Source organism: Bombus fervidus, chromosome 1, assembly GCF_041682495.2.
Source record: "Bombus fervidus isolate BK054 chromosome 1, iyBomFerv1, whole genome shotgun sequence".
In the NCBI taxonomy this organism is placed as follows: domain Eukaryota; kingdom Metazoa; phylum Arthropoda; class Insecta; order Hymenoptera; family Apidae; genus Bombus; species Bombus fervidus.
The window spans coordinates 16,966,496-16,986,695 of NC_091517.1; the positions used below are offsets into that span (position 1 = coordinate 16,966,496).

The 20,200-nt window shown below is 37.6% G+C and overlaps 1 protein-coding gene across 6 annotated transcripts in view; it reads right to left on the bottom strand.

The window, feature by feature from the left end:
- Kek5 (leucine-rich repeat, immunoglobulin-like domain-containing kekkon 5 protein) overlaps positions 1–20,200 on the bottom strand; it is a 338,741-nt gene that overhangs the window by 164,082 nt on the left and 154,459 nt on the right. For 5 of the 6 annotated variants that reach the window (XM_072005882.1, XM_074111634.1, XM_074111635.1 and 2 more), the window contains one exon: positions 3,993–4,032. The exons of the other annotated variant lie outside the window; for it this stretch is intronic. The gene's annotated coding sequence lies outside the window, so the exon portion shown is untranslated. The remainder of the gene's footprint in view (positions 1–3,992; positions 4,033–20,200) is intronic. 6 annotated transcript variants of the gene reach the window in all.

Sequence of the window (20,200 nt, forward strand, 5' to 3'; positions counted from 1 at the left end):
CAGATCTCCAAATCTACGTTTCTATTCGATAAAATCCTTCGTGACTGTATTTTCAAATCTACAATTGCATTTAATTAGATCGTACGACTATATCTTTGTAAAACTTTTGATCGGTAGTAATTAACATTTCTCACTGAGGGTCGTCCAAAAAAGACGAAACACCTGTGGTGAAGGTCGATGAAACCATTCTAATTGGATGATCACGTCACGCGTTGGTCGCCTGTTTGTGGCCGAGACGAATCTTCGTGTTTTGCGGGAAAAATTCGATTCTCACGCGAAACCACACGCACGAACGATCAAATCCGGTTGACGTACCGTTGCACGGGCCGTTGCTTCGAGACATAACGCGATGAACTTTCGAACTCGATTCGAGACCCAGACTCCAGGCCTTTCAGAGACAAATAAATCAACGTGTAAATCCGTTTGTCGGCGCGTGACGTCAACTGACGTTATGTCACTGTCATTATGGTACCGCGTGAATTCGATTGCAGTGCTCGCTGAGCAACCTTGGATGATGCACTTCTTTCAATAGTTTGATACACAAACTTCTCAATGAATGTATGTTTAAGATGGATAGTTATGTTGTATACTACTGTTTTACCAAATATATATATTTACAGTAAATATCTTGCAACTTCTATATTACATTTTCAGATTGGCTGAAAATTTTACCAGTATAATCACGGAAACTGAGACTTTTTCATGCGAATGTAATTAAAAAATTTCAAAATCAATACAGACAACACGTAAAAGTCTTTTATGATAAATTGACGAGTGTCCAAATGTTCTCGAACCACTGTATATCAAATGATCCCGCGATCCCTCGAATTTCAAAACTTTTGCCAACGCATCAAAACACATAAAATTGTTAGGAAATGCAGCACATCCGTAGGAAAGAAACGAAAGAAGAAGAAAAAGCAAAACAGAAGGAGTGACAGGTAGCAACACTTCGACAACGTTTAAGCGAACACCGCGATATACGACGAGGATACGGAAGAAGCGATCCACCGCGAGCAATTTTATCTTCAATTTGGTTGGTAGAAAACGACGGCACTCTGACGTGTGCGAGTCACTCGTTCGTAGCACGGTAGACACGTCGAAAGGCTTGAGGCTCGGACAACAAGTGGTGTCGTAACGAGCTTTTTATGATGAATGTGTTGGCCCCCATGTGCGAAAACGTGACTTCCTCGAGCACGTGCTCACCTGGCCGGTTCGCGGCTCCTTGACCCGTGAAACGGCTTCGGGCATTGTTTTCCGTCGCGAATCTGCAGAGTTCAGCCGAGATAAGAAACGTAGGAGTTGAAATATATGAGCTTCAGCTCGGATAGTCTATACTTGGAACTGCAACGCCTTCTCCAGTTGGGAGCCGATGAGATTCAAACCGGGATTAGGTAAAGCGATACGGAAACACAGGAATACGTAATGCAATGAAAGTACATTTCGGAAGGTTTCTTTGGAATAGTACTTTGTACAAATAGCTATAGTTGGAATAGATATAGCGCGGTCGTAAAATTTGTCAGAAGCCACGTTTGTACGTTTTAAGGGTGGTAATATATCGTTAGCTCGGAAGAATCATGGTACAGCTGTAAAATCGCAAATCCTCAGTTAGATGTTTTATTGATCAGACGAAGTATTTATCACAATATCGTAACTAGATAACTGCAGAAACATTTGGTATTTTTAAAATATATTTCAATAATATTTTAGTTGGAATAATATAATATATGATATCTAATTTACGAAGTGATCTTTGATGATCACAATGGATATTATAACTAAGAAGACTTTGAAGTAGAGTTTATATTGAAATAGTATTGTCAAATATAACGTTTTTGATTTAGTAGGTAGGCCTAATACTGTTTATAACATTAGATATGCGCCACTGTCAATGTATAATGACAGGTGGGGGCGGATACCACTGCTGAAGAATTTCGAACTAAGAAGGAATAACGAGAATGTACGAGTAATCGTTGAAAGTTAAGTTACAGACTAAAGTACATACTCCATTATATATTCGGTTTATCTATGAAATTGATTTTAATAAAATATGGACATTCAAATTCAACTGTCTTTACAGAACATAAATTTCAATTTAATCATAGATTAATTCGTTTGATGATGATTTACACTGACTTTCGTAGATTTCTGTTCCATAAAAAGATTCATTAATTTCAAGAATCGTTAAACGTCTACTTTTAGTAGCACATCTTATCACAGCGAACATGTATCAGTCTTCTTCAATCGATAGATCTTCTTTCATAAGACTAAAATAAATTGCTCACACGAGCTATTTTAAATTATGTTTCACCGAAGAAACTATTTTATGTAATTTGATTTTAATTACTTCCTTCCTAATAAAATATACAATAAAATCCAATAAAGTTTTATTGCAGATTTAATTAAATCTATTAGAGGAATGTTGAAAAATACGATGTCAGGTCATTTTGGTAACGATTTGTGTTCCAACGAGCCCGAAGAAAATATTCTACGGCGAAATCCGGGGGATTCGAAACGACGATGGCTGCATCGTTAGCCCGACGATACAGACAATTCTTTTCTACGAAAGTTCAATAGGATACGGCGCCGGCGACCTCGTTTCTCTCAAGCTTCGTCCCGTTATATCAAGGCAACCCGCAAATAATTTTTGTTTCTTTTTCCTTGTTTTTTCTTCCATTTCCTTCCCTCTATACCTTCCACCGTTCTTATTTTTTTCACTATTTTTCTTTTTGTATTTACTCGAATTGAATACCGATAGCTTTCGGCACTTTGTCGGATATCCCAGAGTTGCTATCGAAACGAAAAACGCGACTCATCGGCCGGCATTTGAATAATTTACGTTCAATCGTATTTCTCGAAAAAACCAACGACCGCCCGCAAGGAAATCGCATTTTCGAAAGTACAGAAAATATTCGTCGGGCCAATGGGATTCTGCGTGACGCACGATCGCATTTTCCTGCATTAACACGCACGAAACGAAGGCTCGCTTATTGCGCAATTTCCCAATTTTCGTTCCATCAATTTAATTCTCAATAGGTGTCGCCCCGATAATTTTTACACTAATCATAGCTCATGGTATATACAGGGTGTCGATTAACTACATGTATTTCGATCTTTTTTTCTATTGGTCACGTGAACATAATACAAATGTTTCCAAATTAATCTCCTAACGAAGTGAAACACGATTGTCATTAATGAGCGATTGGTCGTATTCAACTGTCACTTTCTTGCGTTTATAGTGAACGATCTATGAAGATATACCTATATTTTTTTACAAACTATTCTGCTAGTGAGTACTTGAGTCCACAGAAAGCTTTTAGAGTATGTACTGTACAAATATTACTACAGTTTTTCATTTCGAATGCCTATGTTGGGACCAAGCAAACAGAACATCCTGTTATACGTTGCATAAGAGATGCAGTTTTAATTCGTTTGCAATGATACATGGAACAATATGCGGCGTACCAATGGACCCTGTTATCGAGACAATAAACCGATAGACTTCATACGTTGTTCATTACAATTTTTACTTGGTAAATTGTTTCACCACCAGCCATTTCGCTGGCTGCGAAACTTTCACGGACAATGAACCCTTTGTCGCAATCATAGCTATATTAAGACACGTAATAATAAAAGAGAAACGAGTAAATCATCGTCAGGCTTCTCACATATCGGATAATGATATCTGCGTTCGTATCTAGATCGACGAGAATTGGAGACAAAGCAACTATTGTTAGCAAATGTTTGAAATTCTATCTTTCAGCTTCGTATTAGATAGCATATGTAACGTTCATATTAACTTTTGACACGTTATTAGAGTCTACAGACACAAAGTATTTTGTTTAGTAGAAGTATCTATGGAATGCGAAGCTCGATGACTCGAGGTTAAAATTGTAAAAATGTAGGGAAGATTTAAAGCATTATAGAATATCTGCTACTATTTGTAACATCTGTTCGTGATTAGATTTCATGAAAGAAAAGAACAAGAAGCATACCTGCATGTAATCTTCGTGTAAGAAGAATCTATGTAGTCACCTGGAACAGAAGAAAACAAGCGAGATTAAATAACATATGCAGACATTAGAGATAAGCGATATTTTACTCGATCCCATCCATTACAAATTAATCACTGTTTTATTCGACTCTGACAACACAGTCAAACACTTGGCTAAACAATTACCTTCCCTAACCATTGAGATATTGAGTGAGCTGTTGTCTTATTTAACGCATTAATAAGAAAGCGATAAAGACAAAAAATTAATTCTACGATAAGAATAGGCTACAAAAGATTATAACGTATGGAAAGATCACGATGTAATCTCGACGGCTTTTAAGTAGCGTCGTGGACAAGAAGCCTCAAGGTTTGTCATGTAAATCGTAATCCTGGCATCGAGGATTGAAAGGCGGCCCCACCGACGAGCATCCCTCTCTTTCGGTCCTACCTCTTTCTCCTATTATCATCGAAAGCGGATTCGAGCGCTTCGGTAACTTCCAGCGAAGAATTTATTATAATCGCATTCAAGAGCGTCTTATGGCAACGACTGCAAAGTAGCTAGCTATTCCACGCGGTGCAGGCCCGAGATGGCCGGGAGGAGCGCGACAGGGAAGCTGATTGAAACTCTGAAACATTTGCTCCGTTGGGTAACTTAGCAGCCAATCGTCGCAGATAAGTCGGTCTCCTCAGTTAACGGTTTCCTTAATTAACCGTGTACTACCTCGCGGTTCGCGTTCCTCGTGACGAAAACGACGAAGACGACGACGAAGAGAACGACGAAGAGGACGGATATCGAGAACTTTTACCCCACCGAGCTGCGCTCCCCTAACTGCCACTCTATTAATTCACCATTATCGTGAAAGTATAGCAACAAACCGAGGCCTCGACTCGCAGGATGGCCGCGAGTTAATAGCTTCTCTCCGTTCTTCGCTACCGCTTAATTGCCAGCTAGATAACACTCGAATTCCGCGCGATTCGTTCCCGCCTGAGATAAATACACGCCCAGGTTACGTAATTAAGATCGAGACGATCGGCGCGCTATTTCGACCGACACGATGTATTTTCCATGGCGATGCGGTGCTTCCCGATGAAACCCTTAACTGAGTAGAACTTACGATATCGTTCAGGTCTTCCTTATGAACGATTGGATATCACTGGGCTGTTCGACGTGCTATCGTACTTTTGGCTTCTTTTTCACAGTGGTAGGGTAAATTGCTCGTCTACCGACGAGAAACTTCTTCGTGTACTTGCTATAAACGATCTTCGAGGAGCGAGAAGAGAGAAAGAATCGATTGATTCGAGGGTTGCTGGAGATTGGAGTTTACGGATACAAATGAAACGTTCGGTTAAATCGAACGATTTAATTATCGACCGAGGTGCCGGTTCTTTACTGCGATTACTTCCTATAGGATTGGATGAATTAATAAATGGACTTAATTTGGTTCGGCTTTACCAAAGAATTGTAAACTGTTCGTTTTATGTATCAATTAATTTCCACAGTTTGTGCTTCGGGGACTGCGATATTCGTGTTTAAATGTGCTGTTCTCTGCTGACAAATAAATCTTATTCACTGTGTGCTCTGTCACAATTTATCATACGTACTCGGGGTTACAACCATACTAACTGTCCAGAATAGAAATGAAATTATCCTATGGATTTCAGAAAGGGGTATACGAAAGCAATTTGTAACTTTACAATGTTTGATCAATGAACCACATGACCAATAAATCGTATTTGCATTTCTCTCGATATTTTGAACTTTCTTGTCTATCTCATCTCACAAGATCAATCCTTCGTCAAACGAAACTACTGTACAGTTTGCACCCATTCACGCACAGGAATCACATTTCAGCTGCCTTCAATGGATACGTTCCTAAAGCATACGTTTCATGTTCAAACGGCTTCGTAATTCGAGCTCCTAATGTTGTGTTTCATTTCAATTACAGGTTAATTTTACTATAATCTCGTATAGCACAAATCGAGTCGAATGTAATACGCGAGTAGAAAAGATTCTATTTAATTCATTGCAGAAATTATCGACAGGATCTATGTAGTTATAAATACTACGCGAATTATACGATAATTTATTATAATTACAGCTGATTTATTTCCTTCATTGTGATAATAATGCTGTTACGGTTACTGAACAACTAATAGCCCAGTGTAGTTTCTAGATAGCTAGCCATTTTAACTCTAACCGTTGTTAAAGCAGCATAACTTTGATAATCAAATGAGACGTGTACTTTTTGCGTTGTAGCTGTAGTTAATGCTATGTAATTGGAGTTAAACACATGTGGGCGCTAATTTTTCAAAATTGTTCTTTTCTATTATGAATTGCGCACGCATAGACCGTTAATTGTACAAGCTCAAAAGTATTACCGTTATTGGCAGACTTTTACCATAAACGTTTGCTGAAATTTTCTATTTTCGTTATTCATTCATTAACTTTTTAAATTTCTCATTTTTCTGTCTCAATGTTCACGGAAATGAGAATATCATAAAGAGAACGCTTTAGTATTCCTAATTTCTCCATAAATTTGTAAAAATTCGTACTATGCATGTTATACGCATGCAGTGTATATTGATTGTACATAATATTTGAAATTTTAATAATTGTACATTCGCGTTAAGAATCTGTAATAACAGCCCCTATTTAATTCCTAGAAATGACTATTTCTAACATATGAATGCGGAGGTTGCTATCGTGAAAATTGTTTCAGAAGTCGCATTAAGTAAAATTTATGCTACGATGCTTATTTTTGCGAAAAAATTATATAAATATACGAAAAGTCCAATTGTACTAAAATTAATACAATATACATTGATATATTTACAGTATATATAAACTACATAATTACGAATTTAAATATAAAGAATGAACTTAAAAATATCTAGGATTAGACTTTATATGTATCTGTCAAATCAGCCGCAATTTCCGGGTGGTTAAATCAGATTCTAGTGTAAACGATACCATTTCCCAACGAACATACCTTCGTCAGTTTATACGAGCGCACTTTACTTGTGGCTAGAAAAATAGTGTTAGAGCTATACGGTGGAACTATTTCAATTCCAACATCCTATATACAAAAAAAAAAAAAAAAAAAAAGAAAAATATCCAGAAGAATCACAAAGTAACGAATATTCAAAGTAGAGAATTAAATGTTTTATTATTATTCGATACTAAATGAAAAATGTAAAATTATTGTTTACATTGTGATGGTATTATTACAAGACTATATTAAGAGAAAATTTGCATGTGGAAATTTCACCCGTGAGAGCCTTTAACGAAAATGCGTCGAGAATGCATATTATGCTAAAGTGCATTATGAAAAATATCGATGACATGCAAGCAGATTTAACAATTACGTGGCATGATCAAATATACGTAACAGAATTAACTGAAGTAACGGAGCGAGCCGGTTCTAGAGGCGTTCCTCGGTCGCAAGTCGACACTTCCGGCCATCTAGAAGGGGTTGCGCGAGCAAGAACGGGGCCACGAAGGTCGACGCTGATCCACTCGCGTTCCTCCTGCGTGGAGAAAGTCATTAACTGATTAAACGAATATATATACCGCCAGTTTTTATAACGCGATATCGGTCAGCTGAATATTCAAAGCCGGTGTCACGCCTCTTCCGTGATTTGATTAATTATCCCGACCTACTGCGACCAGAATTCTTTTCTTTGCGAGGAGCTGCGTTTCCATGCTGCAAGAATATTTGTCGACTATGTTTTTGGAAAACAGTACAATGCAAAGAAAGATGCAAATGTAGACAGAAAGATTTAAAGGCGAAACGGACTAAGCTATGTTAATTTAACGAAAATTGGTTTAACGCCGAGGAAATATATGCGTCGAGTGATGCAAGGACGAGTTTTAAGTTTCTAAAAATAAACGGCGATAAATTATAATTTCATTGTTAACTACGATGAAACTATCATAGTGGAGATATTGTGAAACGATATGATAGGATTACGAAATTCCAGAGAAAGAGGAGAATTATTCATCAAAATCTCGGCTCCAATTGTAAGCTCCGAAACTTAAAGGATTCTACACCATAGTAATACTGTATTACGTGACATACACCTGTTGAAGAATATGATTTATTGACACGAATACGATTCATCTCGTGCTTTCTAGATTATTTTATAAACCTGTCAACTCTATTCTACAGCCTTTAGCAATTCTACGTTTATTAATTTGCTTCCTCTGTCGTCAGCATGGATATAAAATAAATAACGAATCCACTTCGAGAATCTGAAAATCGATCGAACAACGCTCACAATCAACCTTATATTCGTATTCGCAGCTTCAATCAGGGCGTCGCAATCAAAAGGCAAAGGACAGAGCTCGAATAAGAAGAACGAACGTCTGGAATAAAACACGATTGAACATTTCGATTGAGCCAATAGGAAGCGAAGAAAGCGGTGTGGTGAAGTGGTGTTTCAAAAGGCCAAGATGTTCGGAAGGATAAGCGGAAAAGGGCACGAGAAAACGACAAGTGCGGTAATAAAGGAAAAATTGGTGTTCGTAAGGACGTAGAAAAGCCAATAGTCGCTTAATTTAAAGGTTTGCTTATTAAAAGCTAAATGGGGTGCGGCATTCGAATGCTACAGGGAAATCGCATGGTCACGAAGCTTGGTTTCTCAAAGACGCCGGGATTAAAGCACGAGAAGTTCGGTTGGGACGATAACAATCGACGATTTGGATCCATAATCCGCATGCCTCGTGCTCGTCCAAACAGTTTAACTTGAGCAAAACTTTGGCCTCAAAACCCGTGTGATAAACGATCGAAGTTCCTCCTTTCATCGGCTGGCGTCGGTGGTCGTTCAACGAATGCTCTGGATTCCGGCACGTCATTGGCGCCTCACCTCTCTTGCGCGTCGTTGTCGCGCTCCTTTCTATCTTCTAGCTCTTTGGTAAATTATTACGTCCCACACGAGCCCATCGATCCATCAACCGCTCCTCCATTTCCGAACCATACATCTCGAACGCTATTTGTATCTTCCCGCCGAGTAGTTTTTTTATTTTCACCCACGTTTTCGCATAAATTCTCTCAATCTGATCTGCTCGGCATGACCTTGGAAAGATTTATACTAACGGCATTGTATTGCAATGGTCGGATTAGGATAATGTGATACGTTCAGACGTCTCAGGTAAGTTACGAATGACGGACATAATCCTAGTAAATAGGCTAATTAATTAAATTTTAGTCATTGATAGGTTCAAATAAATGACGTTAATATAAAGTTAATACCGCTACTAATCCCCGTTTCATGTTGTCGAACGAAGAAGCTCCTTACAAGGCTTTATAACGCCCTCATGTACAATATTTTGATGAGTTTGAACAGCACTTTAAAATCAGTCACTTAAGTTGGAAGATACTTACCATATAAAGAACATAGAAACACCACTTACTTTTCTAATTCCTAAACTCAAAATATCCCCAGAACAAGCATAAACATAAATAACGCGGTCGTAAAGTTTGAGTAAAACACCGCGAACATTAGGACTACAATTCTCACATCCGAATAGAAATCTCAGTATCGAAGAATCCAATTCATCAACGGAAATAAAACTTCCCGAAAGCGGCGAGAACATTCTCGAAAGTCCAAATCTACGCCACTTTGTCAAGGCGTTATCTAGCGAAGTTAGCAAACGGGCACTTCTACAGGGTGAAGTTAAATAAATTAAAGGTCTTCGGGAGGTTGAAACGTTCTCTTCGTATAGCTCTCTAATTCCTACCGCCTCTTCCCACCGGAATTCTTGAAAATTCCGGCGTGCGCTTGGTCCGCGTGTTGGTTGTGTTTAAGGCAAGGCGCTTTAAGCCTCGCAGTCGAGAAGTTAATCGATACTTCAAGAAAGATTCGAGGGGTTTGAAAAGCGGACTTAACTTTCGCTCGGCTGGTAATAAAGCGGCTTACTCACGTCTTGCCGAGCACATCCGTCGGCTCAATCGCACCGCGAAATTGGCAAACTTGCCTGGCCCCGTCTTCTCCTGTATTTCTCCTATTTGTCGTCCCTCGTTCGACGTCACTGAGCACGATAATTTGCGAAAATACTCGCGACGAATCGTTGCTTGTGTACTAGTCATGCGAATATATGTATAGATATGAAAGTTCTGACGAACGATATTATATAGTAGTTTCTTTTATAACGTTCACTATGTGGACTATATGGACATTTATAAACTGGCTTCGAGTTTATCGCGTGTAGTACGTGCCATGTAATTACCGAGAATTCGATGACGATGCTGACTATCGATGACGAAGTAAATACGAAGAAAGTTCTGTTTGCGTTATCTGTTTATCTTGTTGAAGTTATTTCTAGCTATAATTCAAACCATCTTTGATTGGAAGAAGTGTTCTTTTTATGGAATTTACGTTAGAACTTCTGTACATTTAGTTTAGAATTTTTATTGTCAAATAATAATAATTTTCAGAATTCTCCTGTAAAGTGTAACGTAGTCTGAAATATCTGCCCAGCTGTCGTGACTAACCAACCAAGGCAACTCACTTTTATGTATTCGGAAGCAGTTTAAGTTCTTACACAATTTCGGTAGAAATATAGCGTGTTCACGCGGCAACGTCGCAGCCGTGTTCAATAGAAAAAGCTAAAATATCGTTCTTAATATCAAATCATCGCAAAAGCAACAAACATTCAGAGGAGGTTGGTCTCGAAAACTAGACCGGATATTTCAATCCTATTTATACCAAGTAAAAGCAAATGAAATTTAAGCACCGTAATAACCAAACATCCCTTGGTCTTCTCTCACCCTCTAAAAATACCGTTCTCTTACAAACGATGGAACCATTTATCCCTAAAGTTGATCAACATGTCTAGGCCAATGAAAACATCGGCAATGAGCAACAACGTCAACGCGTTTTAAGAAAAAGCTAACCATTTTTATCATCGAACTCGTATAAAGTATATGAAGCGCGATGATTCGCTAGCAGCAGTCATGGTATAGTGAGCTATGCGAGGTCGACTGGATAAATATATAAGATATCTGCATGAAGCATCCGGTCGACGGGTTCCACCCCATCTGAAAGTTTTATATGTACGCGGCGAGTAGGCGGACTGCCTATAGTATAGCCGGGACGGCCTCTGGTCGGAGAGAAGAACTTCGCTAAAATATCCGTCCACGCAAAGTGCAGAGACGTAAATTGCATTGAGCACTGCATCGGCGAAGATAGGAGAAAGACGAGGCGGTGGAGCCTCGAGCACCGGATCGATTGCCCTCTATAGCGCGCACTGCGTGCGAACGAAACTCGAACCCTGAAGAACCGGCGTGGAGGCGGTTCCATCCATGTCTGGAAACCAGTTTCCAAGAGCTTGACCGAAAATTTCACTCGTTCTCGGTCCTACGAGTAAAACGTTTCCAGACATTCGAGAACGAGTGGGCAATAGAAATTTTAGAGGATGCTGAAGTAATTGAAGTTGATACACGATATTGACGTAAAATTCTCCAACAGAATCAATATTTCCTTAGACAATCAGTAATTCCTAGATTCCACGAATCCTAGATTTCTCCTCCAAGGAACGATAGTATTAAAACAGCGTCATGCGTTTCCTTCTATTTATTGCTGCAAGTAGGTTGTCTAATATTAAGATTTTTGTCCAGCACTATATAAAAACATTTACAATATTTAACGAAAAATTGACATTTTCCTGACAAAGCCTAATATAATATCACAATAAGGTAACATTTCAACTTGAATACTATAAATCATTGTTCTTCCGAGTAAGGAAAATGTCGTGACATTTTAACGAATGAAGTTAATATTGTCGGTTTGTAGGCGCAGCGTGCACATATGGTAGGCCGAGTCGTGAAATGGAACGTTTCAACGGAGCCTCCCTTATTTATTGGCGGGTTCAATCACAGACCGTAAAAAAAGCGATAACGCATACGCGAATCTGGATTCGCAAATATTCCGCGCTCGTCTGGCCCGATCAACATTAAAACCCCTTTGACATGCTCCTCTGACGAGAGTAAATTTCAATTCTACGGCTCAAAGTCGATTTCGTACGTTCGTTTATTTTCTAGCGTCAAGCATAGGTAAATAGAAGCTACCGTGTATGTATAAATGCAGCGCCTGCGTAGCAATTCGTAAACCGATTTATAAAACTACGAATTCTTCGAATTTTGCTTCTGATAAATTGTCATAAGATCAAAGGTTATAAAAATTAATTCTTAGATACATCGCGACCCCCGTGTCGTTTGCAGAGTTAATTTTTTCCAAACAGCGTGTCAGATCATAAGGATCAGAGACGTATTGTAACTTAAAAGTACATGCTAATTTAAATCCATGCCGTATTCAGCAAGCATGTTAAACGATTAATAGAAAAGGAAAGAAGCACTCTCGGAACTCAAAGCAATTCCAATATCATTTAACACGACCACTGATAAATTCTTTCTCGATTTTAAACAGGTAGTATCGTTAGTTCTTTCGACATGAATTTCGGCTTAAAAACGCCGCGCCGAAGGAATTTCAGGCATCCTAAATGTTTCCGCGACTAGCAAAATAGGCGAAATTCTATTTCGGAAGAGAGTGCACGGTGTCGCGTCGTGTTGCATGCCTGAACTGCAAGCTCCTGAGCGAATTCGTGAATTAGAAATAACACAGGCACGCCTAAGCAAGCCTATGACAGCAGCGCGAGGATATTTTAGCCTGCCTTCTCGCCTGTATGCGACCCGTCACACCTCAAAACTCCGGAAATTCAAGCGTACAACATTGTGGACTTCGAAGTCTCCAACTGTGCCAACCAGTGAAATTCAAATATTTTAACTGGAAATACACGGCTTTAAAATTCTTGAAACGATTACGGATTCTATTTCGTTCTATTCATTTTTGTCACTTTGAATTCTCCTATACTGTTATAGATAAAGGATATACTTAGAGACTACTATTATTTTAATTATTTCTCAAAGATATAACAATTATATTATATTATTAGGCTATTTATGCATTTACGAGAAATTTCGAAATGTTAAAATACATAGAATATACATAATTTACAATAATATACGAAATATCGAAAGTTATGTTATATAGTTAGCTTATAAAAATGTAGGATTTTATAAATATCCGCAATCTACTAATTAAACGGTCTACACGATACGGAGATAAAAGATTGCTTATTATTCGAAGCAGTAAATAGGATTTCATTGACTGAAAATTTTTTGAACAGTTCACTGTACACGAACAAAATTATGGTATAATATTGGTAGTCAAATATTGCTTTTATTAACTATACTCTAAGTCCAATATATGATACGTTTACCTTCAGAAGTTAACTAATTCGATTCATATGAATATACATGTGTGAATATGCCTCTGGAGAGTAAACGAGGGCATACATTTCGCGAAAAAGTCAATTTAGAATACGGCTACATGACAGAAAGTCTCAGAAAATTGCAATTTACGGTTATGTGAAATACAAGTAAAAAAAAGAAAGAAAGAAAGAAAAAAAAAGGAAAAGGAGCGAACTTCGAGTAGCGTTTGCGTAGTTACTCCGTAGTTAACTTATATCTGATTCGTTAGCATATATATTTGCTCGTGTACTTTAATATTTTCCAGCGGTTTCCATTCGCTCTTTCCATTCGCTACAATCTATATAAGTCCTCTAACATATGTACATATAATATACTCTGCTATTGATGTGTGGATGAAATGTAACTTATGCGTATTTCGTATATCTTCCTACAAAAAAAAAAAAAAAGAAAAAAACGCGAAACGGAATAGACTTCACAGATCATTAATAAAATTAAAAAGTTTGAATATATTATAATAATCCATCTCTCTTTTTTAACTTTAGGGTACTCGTGTAAAACCTTGAACGCGTCAGAAAACAACAGTTTTACCCTCGATAAGGGAGGAATAGATCGTACAATTTAAAAAAAAATTCAAATTTCACACGGTATATATTTTTATAATTCAAAGAAAATTCAGTAAAAAATTCGAGAATTATAATCGCATTAAGGGAGAAGTTGATTATAGCAAAATTTCGACAAAGACCCTAACTTGAAACACTTCATAATTCAAATAGAATTTCATGAAAAGTTTCATTCAATATTTTACAAATATTTCTTCTTAAATCCACGATGAATATCTCGACGAATTAACGCTGCATTACGTCGATTCCTCTAACCAACAACTTGGTTGAGTGAAGGGATGCTAAGGAAGAGGCAATCTCATAAAAGCCTTGAAATCGTCTGTATAAGCGTTGGTCGGATTGTTGGGGCGATTTTTCTCGCGGTCCACGCAGCGAATCTTAAATTTATCAAGCTCAACGCCGCATGTTCGAGTCGCTTATCCAAAAGGGCGACGCTCGACGTTGAAACCGTGCGGATAAGCATTCGAAGAAGCGACAAGAACGAACGAAGAGGAAAGAAACAGCGACTACGGGGCTAAGGTGGCGTAACACGGAAGTGGCTCAAAACGGAAAATAACTCGTGTGAAAACCTGACACATATTTCGCTCGGTAAATGTTTAATGTGCGCCCCGAGACGACACAAACAGTCGTCCGGGGGACGGCTGAACAACGTTATTTCATAAGGGTCTGACGTATTTCGGCCGGAGGTTCGCGCGTAATAAGTCCGCGGCGGCTGAATAACACGAAACGCCGTTAAACGATCCGTGACTTAACACTCTGCAACGCCACCACATTTAACAGTTAACCACAGCAACATGGAAGTCTTTAGACACATAAATTTTTATGTTTTTAATCTGAAATAAAGGTAGATATATTTTAATTTAGGTATAAATATATCTAACTTCATATAGTTTGGTGTAGTATATATAGTTTATAAGTGTACTAAAATAATCTCTATATATTAGATTATTCGATATATAATGTGGTTTTCCTAAGAATTGAGTTTGCAACTTGTTACTACAGAAGTTTTTTTAGAATTGAAATGGAAAAATTAATAGAAAAATATATAATTTTAGGGGAATTAAAGAATATTTCTTTATTTTTTAATTAATTTGTATTTTGATATTATATCGTCACCATCACAAAAGTCTTTTGTTCAGAACTTCTTATATATTTCTATTCTGTAAAAACAATATATATTTACACAAGTACAACGGCATCAATTTAATGATCTATTGATGATCATGACAAGGGTTCCGGCGCTACATGTAGGATTGATGCTAGTAATTAGCCTACACCATACGTAGTACATTAGCATTACGTAAAGCCCGTAATTGGTATTGTACATAATCTGTATACACGGTGTTCACGTTATCACCATACAACGTTCTTCTCGTAATTAGTTTGCGTGGAGAGTTGGTAAATGATCGAGGAGGGAAAAAACACATTATACAAACACATCTACGCGTTGTAATCGACGGATTACAACACATCATATCTCTATGCATTCTCTATCACTCTGATCTTATATATTCATTTGTAAAATTCAAGTATCAGTGTAAATCAATTATAAAAATTATATCGCATATTCTGAAATGTGAAAAGAACGTTAAAGATAATTTCATAAAATAAAAAGTTTCGTTATCAAACTTTCTCGTTCTAACAAGCGCATTAGAAATCCCTAACAGAAACGGCATCGCGATTGCTGTATACATAACAAGGTATCGACGAAAGTATAAAACCCGGGCAAAACCCTTAATCACCTGCACGTTAAATAACTCGACGCGTGGAATTAAAAGTACTTTGATAAAATACTCGTTTTACGAGAGTTGTTTTCGCGGACCAGCGGAAATTTACGTTGGAACTTTCCCGTATCCTTATTGCATATCTCGGCAATTTAACGCGTTGAATCGTTTTAATTTAAATTATGCCTGTCTACCGCTCTCTTGGCGACTACTTTCGTCAGAAGACTACGTTCATCCGATTCTTTTGAAGCGCACGCTCCTGAAACTTCGGAAATTTGAGAATAAGAATGGAACCAGGTCGTAGCAGCTATCATTGGATTTATTTAAATAATGCTCGATCATAAATTACAAACAGATCGATAAAATTATCTTCTGCGATATGTTAGATAAATTTTAAAACAAAGAAACATTCGATACGTTATTTAGCCACAATTGAATGCTATTTTCGAAAAGTTTTCAGGTAAATTTGACACGAAATACGAGAATTTTTTTAACGTGTCATTTACTCGGCGCATCAATTTGATATCAACAACGGACGCTTGGGAATGTTTTTCTGGTGTAACATTATCGCGATAAATACAACGTTCGATACAAATAAAGAAATTTCGTATTTGCTGAAAAGATAATAACTCACGTTTTGCCATTGAAAAACTCGGGGGCGTTTATTCCATGACGCGTGCCGCGATCGGTACCCATGAATACGATGTAAACAAAAGAATAGGCAATTCTTTGACCGGTTACCGGGTATGTATATCGAATATATATCGTAAATATGTACGTATATATCGTTCCACGGTTATTTTTTATTTGCCATCCTCCGCCAAGTACCCTCGACGATGAAAAATTCAATCGATTTACGGTGAACCGATCTTTTTTCACTTGCTTTCTTCAGTAGAAAGCTTCAAGGATGCTTGTCGAAATAGGTTTTTTGATACTCAAACAGGAATGACGATCAAGCTAACCGCCAATGAAAAATAGAAAAATTCGTTATAAACTTCGTGGTTAAATCGTGGCCTCAATACACTTCGATGGTTCAAGTGCGAAAATACTTTTTAATATCCGGGCCGGTGAAATGCGAATTCTTTGAAATTTCTTTTTTCGAGTTTTTGTTTTTGTAATACACAATATTTTCGCGGTATAGTTTAAATTATCTCGTGATTTTGGAAAGAGAACATAAATATATTCGAGCAAATATCTTTTAGTTTCTATACTGGCTATCATTGATACACTGCTAATGTACATCGAGTGTGTACGTTCTATCGTTGAATCGTGTTAAAATTAACGTCCATTAGGATTGTGGTGTTAAATCGTATTATAAACCAAATCTCCTTAATAACTCTGGATCTTCCTTAATTCCTGCAATTCTGCGTTATTCAAACACCGAGAAAGATCCGTGTAACATAACGTTGTAGCCATTTCGCCAATTTGCGGACACAGGAACACAAATCGAGAAAGATCACTTCGTTAAACCTTACAAATGAAATCTACCTTTGTCTCGAGTAGTCTTCTCTGATCGCGACACAATCTCCGTATCGAAAAATCAATGGTACAAGCTCAAAGAGAAGGGAAACGACAAACGAACGTCGACAGACGCGTGGAATCGGCCGTGAGACGCCTTTACAGAGACTTCGTAAACAGACATATTAGCCGTGAAGTTAATCATCCTTCTAGACCGTTTCATTAGACCTGTTCGTTTCCTTTGCTAATTATGCAGTCTAGGCTTTTTGTCGGAACACAGGAATGAAAGGTTGAAGAACACGATTAGTTGTCCGTTGAGGACAACCTTGCTAGAACTTTTCGATTAAAAATTCTGCCTGAGTCGATCCTTACCGTCTCCGAGTTCCGGTTAAAGAGTCACTCGGTTCTTTTTAAATGTTCTACCAACGGGCTATATTTCACTTTAATACCTGAAATAAAGGTAGGTTCTCGATGAGTGGCTCCTTCCTTCTTGCTGTTTAATAGGATCTATTTCCTTCTTTTCCTATTTCTTCCTTTTTTGTATGAAACGTTCTTGTATCTTCCTTTTATCGAAGATTGTTAAAGTGCACAGTAAGATTTCTATTATAAGGGACAGAAATTTTATAATATTTCGAATGAGAGTATAAAAACGACAAATTCATTTGAACTCAAATAACTTTATCATACTTTCAAACGACTACAAGCTACTTAATTTCATCTTTTTTCATTCTCTTTTTAACAGAATGATCATCTTTCGAATTTCAATTAATCGTAATGATACGTTAGTCAACATGAGCATTATTCGATTGTGAGCCCAAATAAGAAAATTAAGTCATCACAAAAAATCCAAGTCTATCTCAATTAAATACAACAAACAATTCCCAGAACCCAAATTGTCGCCCGTTTAGAAACCTCAGGAAGAACATCATTCATCCGTAAGTACACCAAGCAAATCGATTTCCGATTCGCCTTTTCAGCCTGGCTATTCTCACGTGGAATACTATCCGCGATCCTAAGAGAAACTTCGCCGCCTTGGTTCGGTTTCTCGCATTCCTTAGCCTGGCACTGTCAGAACACCGATCCATGATCGATCGTCTTTGTTCTCACGCTCAGTGTATGGAATAGTGCCGCTAAGTAGACATATTAAGCGGAACGATGCTTAGCTGTCAGCTCTTGTTCCGCCTCGACGACTGGTAGCTTCCGCTCTACTAATTGTACGCCGGACAAGCTGTGTTGTTCTATCGCGACCCGGCAACGGAGCTGCAGCCGAAAGGATCAAGACACCTGGCGAGATTCTCTCCGTTTCTATGTCTGTGTTCTGTGATTGCAGACCTATGGGAAACCTCGCTCGTTCGGGACTGTGAGAACTATCTCTGACCGTCGCATCGACCTACACACACAGCACGTAACCACAGCAGGCGATGCAATTAACGTAAACGCGGCAGCTGGTATTAAATACAATAAATATCGATACTGGTCTGGCCACGGGCTACGCCGTACCGTGGAAACCCCTGATTCCTGCAACGCCGTGTAACAGCACGGCGAAGAATCGAATCCGGTCCACACTTCGATGCCAACCGATTAAGGAAAGTAATTGAGAATCGAAGATCCCGTGTGCGGTTTAATTAGCTACGGGAAAATCGTATCGGACAATCGAAGAATTATTTTCCTTGAGAACGGTTGAAAATAGAGTTCGAGGTATCGGTATTGAATCGAAGAACGTTTTGGGCGAGAATTTTAATTACCTCTAGGAGGATTTTGGTTTGGTTAATAACTAGACTTCTTTTTTTTTTTTTACTACAGCAATTTTAATCTCCGTTGAAATTATTTGTGTTACGTTATACGATAATGGCCGAGTGTATTTTACAGTTAAATAGTTACTTGTTGACTGGGATATGCAAATAAACATGCTCTGTCAGAAAAAACGATATAATATTATTTTAACATTTTGAGAACCGGAGACGCGAATTCGCGTCTTACATATTTCTTGCGATATCCTATAAAAATGTTAATTACTGTTAAATAAAACAATAAAAAAGCAATGGATGCTATGAACAAAATGTTATAAATATGTTTTTACATTACATACTTATATAACATGAAATCATTGTCGATATATGAGATATAACTTGGTCGCTTTGAATCTTTTCAATTACTCCGAAAATACGCGGGAATTCACGTATATATATATATATATATATATATATGTTTATCAGAGAATACGGCCCTCAAAGTGTTAAATAGAATAAGTAGAATACGTCAAACCGTGTTGAATCTGGCACATTCTACAACTCATATTGGTCACTGTATAACTAAGAAAATATGTTCAATACTTAGTATTCTTAAAGTTCATTTTATCTAATGATTTTCAGATACACTTTTTTTATTAATTGGTGTTATATGTTCATTGTGTTTAAAGGAAGGAATTGATAGTATAAAGAATATTGAGTAAGCTTTATTTCTAAAATTTATGTGCGTTTGGAAAAGAGTAATTATCTGTATACGGTAATTTGCTTGTATCGCTTTCGGAGCTTATTTTTGGATATTTATTCGACGCTTGTCTATATCGTTTTAATTCAAATGGGTGTACGTGACGCAACAAATTCTGGCCGAATTTTATTGTTGAACACTTTGTTTATTTCGAGACTTTTACGTCAACAAATTGGTATAAAAATACGTATAAATTGTGAACCATAGCACTCAACTTGATAAATCTTTTTAACGTTCTCTTCATATATAGAGAGGAACAAATTGCGGAATATTCTTTAAAATATAGGCACGATTCGAAAGAGTAAATACGCAGAGTAAAAAACTATGGTAAAATTATATAGTAGAGAGAGAAATCAGTGAACTGACTTACACTATCATAACTCTCAGCCCTCCATGTCCGTTATAAATTGCCGTGTGAAAATCAAACTTCCGTTTCTCTATACAATCTAATTCATTCCGGCTAATTATATCGTGAAAAGACGCGCGCGTCTCGTTTTCCAGTTTCATTAAATAATCATGGGATCGTATCAGCCGTCCGATGACGAAAAAGAGGGAGAAATAGCACGCTTAAAATCAATAGCTTCAAGCCGAAGCGGAGTTCACGAGTTGCGCAAAGTAAATGTTTCCTTTTAAATAGCCCTCTAA